This window comes from Henckelia pumila, chromosome 3 (assembly GCF_033568475.1).
Source record: "Henckelia pumila isolate YLH828 chromosome 3, ASM3356847v2, whole genome shotgun sequence".
In the NCBI taxonomy this organism is placed as follows: domain Eukaryota; kingdom Viridiplantae; phylum Streptophyta; class Magnoliopsida; order Lamiales; family Gesneriaceae; genus Henckelia; species Henckelia pumila.
This window is the reverse complement of record NC_133122.1, coordinates 66323233-66330829: the sequence shown is the minus strand read 5'-3', so window position 1 is coordinate 66330829 and position 7597 is coordinate 66323233. Positions and strand designations below refer to the sequence as shown.

Sequence of the window (7597 nt, the reverse complement as noted above, 5' to 3'; positions counted from 1 at the left end):
GTAACCCCCCAAGACAGAATTGAAATAATCACGGGCTCTATCTGTGCGCAAAATCTGAATGTTGGTGCAGAATTGGGTTTGAATCATGGTGTGGAACTATTTGAAAATATTGCCCGTTTCAGATTTGTCTTTCATTAAGAAAACCCAAGATAGACGTGTGTGATCGTCGACAAATAATAGGAACCAACGAGTGCCACTAATATTTGTCACATTCGAGGGGCCCCAAATATCACTGTGTATAAGGGAGAAAGGTTTAGATGGTTTGTAATGTTGTGGCATGAAAGTGGAACGTGTATGCTTGGACAATTGAAAAATATCACACTGTAAAGACTTAGAATTCATATTTTTATTGAACAAGGATGGAAACAATTTCTCAAGGTACAAGAAATTAGGATGTCCTAAACGATAGTGCCAAATCAAAATTTCACTATCCTTGAAGTCAAAACAGAATAAGAAAATGAAGGATTGTAGGAGTTGGTGGTGGTCAGGGTTCTCTTGGAGGTGTTCATCTTCAAAAGATACAATCCTGCACATAGGTCAGCACTGCCAATCGTCCTCCCCGATGCCAAATCCTGGAAAACACAAGAATCATCAAAGAATTTAGACGTGCATTTGATATCTTTGTTGAGTTTACTCACTGATAACAGATTTCAATTAAGATCTGGCACGAATAATACAGATTGGAGGAAAATATCTGGAGTTAATTGAACCGAACCATAACCAGCCACTCGTGAGCATGCACCAGTTGCAATGCGTACTGTTTGGGCGGTTTTACAAGGATTGAAAGTAGAAAAAAGTTCCAAATTTCCAGCCATGTGATCTGAGGCACCAGAGTCAACTATCCAATTGTTTGATAATTCGAGCTGCGTAATCAAAGCAAAAGGGGAATTACCTCGATGTGCAACATTACCAGTGCTGACCAGTGAAGAAGATGGCGCGGAATTATTCTGGCAGAACAGTTTTTGGAGTACATTGAGTTGTTATTTTGTGAAAGGCTGGGAATCATGGGATTGATCTTCCGTTACTGTAGCATTTGCTCTTCTTTCTCAAGCTGGTTTCCAGTCAATGGGCTTCCCATGAATTCTCCAACAAGTATCCAACGAGTGATTGGGCTTTCGGCATTTTGGACACCAAGGGCGTCCTTGCTTGAATTTCTCATTGTTGTTAAAGGGCTGTGACGAGCGTCCAGTACTCGAATCATAAAAAACCGGCAGCGGAGGCTTATGGACAGTGAGGGCAGATGTGTCTGCAGCGGAAACACCAGCCGAAGGTCCCAATATTATTTTTCTGCGACTTTCTTCATGACGAACCTCCGAGAACACTGCACGAAGACTGGGCAGGGGTTTGGTCCCCAAAATTCAACCGCGCACTTCATCAAGAGTGCTGTTGAGGCCCAAAAAAAATTTAAAGATTCACCTTTGTTCCACAATTGCCCGATAGCATCTTTCATCGTCAGAACATTTCCACTTATGGGTCTCAAAGAGATCGAGTTGCTGCCAATGTCGAGTGAGGGTTGTGAAGTAAGCTGTTACTGTAGAGTCCCCTTGTCGAAGGTCATGCAGATTGCTTTCAATGCCAAATAGTTCCGATATATTGTCTCTTGAGGAATAGGTGTCACAGGCAGCATCCCATATTTCCCTTGCCGAATGAAATAAGAGGAAGTTTTCTCCGATTTCTGTTGTCATCGAGTTGATTAGCCAAGACATAATCATATTGTTCTCGGAATTCCAAACCTTAAATTTCGAATCGATGGATTCAGGGCATTTTGATGCGCCGGAGATGAAGTCTTCCTTTCCTCTGCCTCGAATAAACATGAGCACAGATTGCGACCATTGCAGGAAGTTTTCTCCATTTAGTTTGTGGCTGGTTATTGGATTAGGAGTAGGGATAGTATCAGCAGATGTTGGTGCTGAAGCCATTGTATCGAGGCTGGAGGATTTGGACGGTGAAGCCATGCCGTATTAGGTCATGAGATTTCTCCCGTCTCTGATACCATGTGGTTTTTATGAAAGAGAAAATAGGCTGTTTTCCATTAATCTAAGAAAGGGAAAAATACAAGAACTTTATAGAACTGTACGCCTAACTAGAAACCTGAAACTAAGGAATATAATAAGATAATGATTATCCTAATCTAAAGAATTAAAATACAAATGCATAAAGATAAAATCCTATCTAATCTTAAATAGTTGATAATCATCTAATATTTAATATTCAACAGTTATGAATAAATATTATTAAATTTATACAACTTAAATATTTTGGTATCCATTAACTTTTTACTGTCATATATTGCTGATCACGAGAACAAGAACATAAACGTGAAAACGAAGGAAGACATTAGAAGATATGCATTAGGAACTATGGTACACAGGATGCTTGATTAACAGTCAAATATTAATCGACAAAAGTCATCATTGAAGAAGCAAAGGATTCAGCAGAACTTGATGGCCCTGTTTAAAATTTGGTCATTGCAAGGTCCATTACATCCACAACAAAGTCTGTCTCATGAACAAATAACAATTACATCAGTAAAGTATAAACAAACATCATGTAAGTATTAGCTGGAATTATTGTCATTTACCAGCATCATCTCTACTGAAGCAGAGTGGAGGTGTAATTCTGAAAACATTTTCGTGGAAGCCTCCTTTGCCGATGAGTACTCCCATATCTTGACACTCAAATTTAATCTTATCACCATTGGAAATAGTTGTGTTTCATTGCACGAATAGACTTAGGAAGGGACAGAAAACGAGGTACCTTTCATTTTCTCCATCACTTGAAGAATTTCCATCTTCGCAGGGGTCTTCAGTTGGCGATCCGTGACCAGTTCAACCCCAAGCATTAATCCTCTTCCCCTCACATCACCAATTACTATGTATTCAGGTATGAAATGTCAAGAAAACGTACTAGGAGCAGTGAAAACTTGAAATTACACGAGAAAAAGGACATCTTTACTTTCATGTTTGGATTTGAGAGAATTGAGGCGATCTTTTAGGTAAGAACCAACTACATGTGCGTTTTCTTGAAGGTTTTCTCTGTCAATGACTCTTAGAACAGCAAGTCCAGCTGCTGTACAGACGGGGTTTCCTCCAAACGTGTTGAAGTAACTTCTTCGGGTCAAGACTTCAGCTACCTTTGGAGTAGTTACTACGGCTCCGAGGGGAACTCCGTTGCCTATGCCCTACAATCCAATAAGAAAGAAACAAGCATTATCTTTAAATGCAGCTTAAGGGTTGTTCACTTGACAAAATTGAAGACATTCAAATCAACCTTAGCCATTGTGACTATATCAGGCACAACATCATGGGACTCAAATCCCCAAAAATGGCTTCCAGTGCGGGAAAATCCGCACTGAACCTCATCCGCAATACATAGTCCCCCTGCATTTCTTATGCTATGGTATGCAGCAGGCAAATAACCTGGAGCTAACTCGACGATCCCACCTACACCCTGTTGTGCATGAAAAGAAATTAAACCATTCAAGTAATAAATAGTATGTTTTCCTATTAAGAAGCTTCAAGAGAGTAGCTACCTGTATTGCTTCAGATATAAAACCAGCTACATGACCACAAGTTCCAAACTGGATCAAATCTTGAACGTCTCTCGAATATTTTTCACCATCTGCACCAAAGGAACCTCTATAGGGGTCTGGATTTACGGCATGGTGAACTCCACTCTGTTGATGAGAACATACTATATATCAAAAAATCTTTTTGAAATATAGCTAAGCATTTACATGATTCAATGAGTTATTCCAAACAAGTTCCAATTATCAATATGATACATGTTGCTTGTACCTGGACAACATTGAATTTCCAGTTACTTTGCGCGGTGGCTCCCATGGTCCCCCCTGCATTTCCATGGTACGCGTTTCTGAGGGATATGATATCATGACATCCTGTGTATAATCGAGCCATCATCATTGCTAGCTCATTCGCCTCCGTCCCAGAATTCGTGAAAAAAAACCTGCATCGTCAATCCCATTACATCAATAATATTCCTTCTTCACATCATATTTTTCTGATTACAACGGTTCGGTCATAAGCTGTGACAGAAGATAGAGATGGCTAATGGAAAAAGAGCCACCAGACGCATTGACGACCTATAGTGAAAAAGACAAAGTATATTATGTACCTTGAGATCTCCAGGCAGCTTGGAAGCTAGTGCTTCAGCAAAATCAGTAATTGCATGATTCAGATACAGAATAGTTGAGTGTTGCAAACTTTTGGTTTGATCCGTAACAGCTTTAACCACATCAGGGTGACAATGGCCACAACACACTGTCGCAATACCGCCGAAAGCATCGACATATCTCCGCCCATTCTCATCAAATAAGTATTGCATCTTGCCGTGCACTATATTGACCTGCATGTGTAAAGCAACTCATCCCTCAAAACATGATCTATTTCATGTGCTTATCAAGCACAGCTTTTAATTAATCTCATTCAGCACTTTCTATACCTATATATATACCAAGTATCTATCGGTATGTCATGCTGTAAAATTAATTTACAATCATCCATATCGCATCTAGTATCCTTTCACCAATCATCTCATAACATCATAAACAGAAGAAGAGGTCCATACAAAATTTTCCCACACATACTCAAGGCAACCAACTAAATTTAGGTCTTTTCGAGTTTTCTTAAAACTAGTAAAAATGCACGTATTCCACACGTAAAATCCCTTATTTTATGTTGTATAATTGAATTAAAAATAAAACTAATAATAAAATATATTATCTAATTTTAAAAAAATATTGACTCATAAATCTATATATAACTTAAAACCATGAATATACCATAAGCAAAAAATAAGACACCTTAGAAAAATATTTAGCACATTGAGTACAAAATTATATATAGATGAAAGTATAAAGTGGTGAAAAAAATGCTCAAAACATTGACTCAAAATATTAAATGGCAAAAGACAATAAGAAATCAAAACATATGAATAATTATTTAAATAAAATAATATATGAAATTAGTGTTCATAATTAACAAATAACATAATAACTAGAATTGTTAAGTTGCTAACCTTTTTTTGTCATTTATTATCTTATATTTGAAATTTTCAATTTTTTAAATATATATAATCCTTTTGTAATTATTTATTAAATTATAATATGATCCATTTAACATAGAAATATAAAATTAAAATAAAAATTCATAAAAAAGTTTTTTTTTATAAAAAAACTTAAATACTATGATTATCACCTCATCGTTTTCTATAAAAATTAGTCTATGTTTTAAACACTTAAATAATATTTAATATGTTGATTATTAATTTATCAATTACTCCATTTATTTTGCACTAAAACTTTCAAAATTATATCAAATTAAATTTTCATAATAAATGTTATATTTCTGCAATAGTTAAAAAATAGTTTTAAAAATAATTATCAATAAATCCAATATATTAATAATATGATATATATGATAATAAAAAAAACCTTCTACTACAAAAGCATTTGATGACAAATTAAAGATATATTAACAAATATCACTAAACTCAATGTTGTTGTTGTTGTTGTTGTTGTTGTTGTTGTTGTTGTTGTTGTTGTTGTTGTCGTTGTTGTTGTTGTTGTTATTATTATTATTATTATTATTATTATTATTATCTTTGTAAAATAAGTAAATGATTTTAATGATAAAATAATGAATTAATAACAAAAATACTAAATCCACTCACTTTTATTATTAATATTATTATTTATTAATTCAAATTAGAATTTATATTTTATATTAATTAATAGTTTATATCATCATCTAAACATCTTAAATAAAATTTTTCTTAAATATTATTATATATTTAAGGATAATTTCACTAAGCATTATTTCATATTAATTAATAATTTAATTTCCATCCTAAATTTATCATATTTAATTAGCGTTTTGTTTTCTTCTCTTTCACCAAATAAAAACTAAACTTATCAAGTATAATGAAAGATTATTTATTACACTTTTTAATTATAAATTTTTCATTAATTATTTAACAAAATAGTTTTTTATTCAAAAATACAAAATATAAAAAAATTCAAAATAAATTAATCTTTGTACCAAATTATTTTTTAATGAATAATAACGATGTTAATTACATCATAAAAAAATAATTTAGTATACATAATAATTTACATATATCAAAATATTCTAATTTACCATGTTTTTATTAATATTTTATTTTTGTATCAATTCATATATAATGTTTTTTTGTCAAAGTAATCACCCAAATGCATGATATTTTATTTATATTATAGTGTATATTTCGTAAGGAATTATTAATAATCATTGATTTATAAGCTATACGATAATAAATTTAAATAACCAATGTTTTTCTTTGAAGTGATACAACTATTTTTTAGAATCAAACAAACTAATATTATAATCTCGAACCAAATAGTATAAGTATAGAATTAGTAAAAACATAGATCTTTGAATAAATCATCGTAATAAATAACTGAAATAAATCTTGGATATTTGATTTTATGTCTATTTATTTTAAATTTTTGAAATTTTTGAAAACATCATATAATTTTTATTATAATCATTTATTTTTATTCGAATACTTTTTATTAATAACTATTTGAATTGACCTTATAATAGAGCTTTGAAATAAATCATCATAATAAGTTATTGAAACAAATCTTGGATTTTTAAATTTTTGTCTATTTATTAATTTTTTTTTGATCCAGAAAAATCCATTCTTTTTTTTTTCTACGATTTCAGACATGCAAAACAAACTCACGGGTTTTTTGTACAAGTGAAACATGGGTGGGCTAAGAAACTCCCTCCGCTTCTTCAAAATTTTGTCAGCAGTGGGGCCGGTGTACTTCGGCGGAGTGTAGTCGAAGGGTGGCATCACAGGAGTTATGTCCGAGTCGTTCGCCACATTAATACATGCATCGACAGCTTGAGTCTTCCATCATCGGCTTGTTTGGAACCGTCTCGGTTCCCACAATCTCCTCTTGATCATCACAAGACTCCTCATACTCCTTGTATATATCTCGTTTGTGAATGTTAACGTCTGTTGTATATATATGTGTGTGTGTGTGGGTGGAGATGGAAGAACTGTTGGTCCCAGGTGCGACATCACGAGATAGAAACTATGAAAATTGAAGAATAAAATAGACACCAAGATTTACGTGAAAAACTCCAAAAAATTATTAGGGTAAAAACCACAGTCAAGATCAAAATATTTCACTATGATATTTGAAAAATTACAGCATTTCTTTGTGTTTCCAAAGAGACACTGACTTTCTTAATACAAGAAAAAACCTATCTCACAAATATATATAGAAATAAAAGGGAGATGAAACTCAAGAACATAAGAAAGAACTTGAGAATGAGATGCTAGAAATGAAGAGCGGAGGGCTCTATTTATAGAGCTCCTCCTCCGCGTGAACAAAACAAAATTCACAATCTGCTTCCTCGTCATGCTTTCGTTTCAAAACTTCTCACCTGCCATAATTGACAAAGGAAAAAGAGACGTGCACTTTGCCTATTTTCCACCTACCTTATTAAATGTTGCTGACATTTGTCTGAAATTTTTCCTACTTGAAGATTTGATTGAGAATCAAACACATCTCCACATATCCTTT

At 33.4% G+C, this 7597-nt stretch overlaps 1 pseudogene; it reads right to left on the bottom strand.

Annotated features, from left to right (window-relative positions):
• Positions 1 to 2287: 2287 nt before the first annotated feature.
• On the bottom strand, positions 2288 to 7309 carry LOC140891427 (alanine--glyoxylate aminotransferase 2 homolog 3, mitochondrial-like; annotated as a pseudogene).
• Positions 7310 to 7597: the final 288 nt, after the last annotated feature.